The following is a 1846-nucleotide window of genomic DNA, read 5'->3' on the forward strand; positions in this document are numbered from 1 at the left end:
AACGTCGGATACGGGTGAGGGGTGTTACATCTAGTTTGGTGAATACTCGATTCTTTTGTCAATTTTTGCTTATTATCGTATTAAGTGCTTGCAATCACTCCAGATATGTCATACTTGAGTTGTGACAAAGCCAATTGTCAACGTGTCATAATGTTCTATTGATGTTCAGGCTAAAGCCTTTGTTGTGTTGATGGAGCTTATCCTTCACCATTTACAGCAAGTGTTTGCTATTTTTTTTCTCTGAATGGTATGGTTCCATTCATTGAATGAATTAATGAATTTACTTTTCAAAAAAATATATTATTAAATACTTAGTTATTTTATCTTATTTCAATTTCTACTACACTAAACTTGAATTTTCTCTCGAACCCCCGATTTTTTTATTAAAGTATTTAGGTTTACTATCCACATTTTTTGTTACTCAAAGACTGTACTGTTTTGTTTTTTAATTGTGGCATGTGATTTCGATTTTGGGATTTATTTAGCATGCATGACATTTAATTTAATTATAAGATGTTGAAATATGGATAATAAGTATCTATGCATGAAATATAACTTTTATTAAGACTAAGTTAGATAACTCTTTTCCACTACATGACTAAGTAAATGAGATTTAATAAACATATAAATTGAAAACCACTTTTTACAAAGTTAATCATTAAAATCAACTAGTTTTTGAAAGGTATTGTAACTTTTGAAAACACACTAAGTTTTCCACTAAAATTAAGCAAAAGTTTTAAATTGGTTGTTTATAAAACTCCATTAGTTTACTAGGTCAATTCGGTGGTTAATGTAATTTTTTGAATTCGAGTTTCATGTCTAGACCGGGGAGGTTATAATAGTAATTACACCCACTTGTAATTACAAAAAATTATTATTCTCTACATGTGTTTGACTGATAGATTATAATTACATCGTAATTTTTTATGTCATACTTAGAAGTATAAATTGTAATTATACAAGTATATAATTTCAAATTCTAAAAATATATTAGTTATTATAAAAATTATTAACAATACTTAATAAGAAAATCTCAGAACAAATAATAAAACATAAATGAAATCATTGTATATAATGCGCTAGTCCAAAAAAAAAAAAGGACGAAGAAGAAAGATACAAATAAGAATACTAATAAAATTAACAAGAAAAATAAGCATCATGTGCAATTTTATCTAATTACTTTATCATTTTATATTTGTTTAGTTATTCAATTATTCTCTAACATTAAACATGATTGTTTATTGACCAAGTATAAATAATTAATAATAAATACTATGTAATTATTTATATTTTGTATAAACAATTTATAATAAACGTTGTGTTATTTAGTTAATTATTTAGGAGGTCAAAATTTATAGAAAATTATCTCTTATTAATAAAATTCACATTTTTAAACAAAATTAGAAAAAATAAAATATAAGTATATTTTAAAAAATAAAAAAAATAATATTATTATCGTATAAAAATAATTTTTGAAATTAAATAACGTACGAGTATGTTTAAAGAGTCGTAGGGTAATTGAATTTGAGTGTAATTATTTGTAATTGCTCGTGTAATTTCTCAAATTTCCACCCTCCTCCTAAGAATTGGAGAGTGTAACCTTTTTTGTTGAAATTGGAGAGTGAAATTGGGGTGCTCCAATTACTCTCAATTCAGTGAGACCCATTAATTAGAGTAGTTACTGAAACATGTCACATATGTGTAATTACAAGTAATTATACTCAAGTCTAATTACTAATTATCTTTTCAAACGAGTCCTTATGCGTTTACTATTTCAACCAAAGACTTGTATGTGTGTCATAATCTTACTTAAGTATTATTTGATAAATTAAAAAAAATTAAATCC

The sequence above is a fragment of the Gossypium hirsutum genome, chromosome A07 (genome assembly GCF_007990345.1).
Source record: "Gossypium hirsutum isolate 1008001.06 chromosome A07, Gossypium_hirsutum_v2.1, whole genome shotgun sequence".
NCBI classification, from domain to species: domain Eukaryota; kingdom Viridiplantae; phylum Streptophyta; class Magnoliopsida; order Malvales; family Malvaceae; genus Gossypium; species Gossypium hirsutum.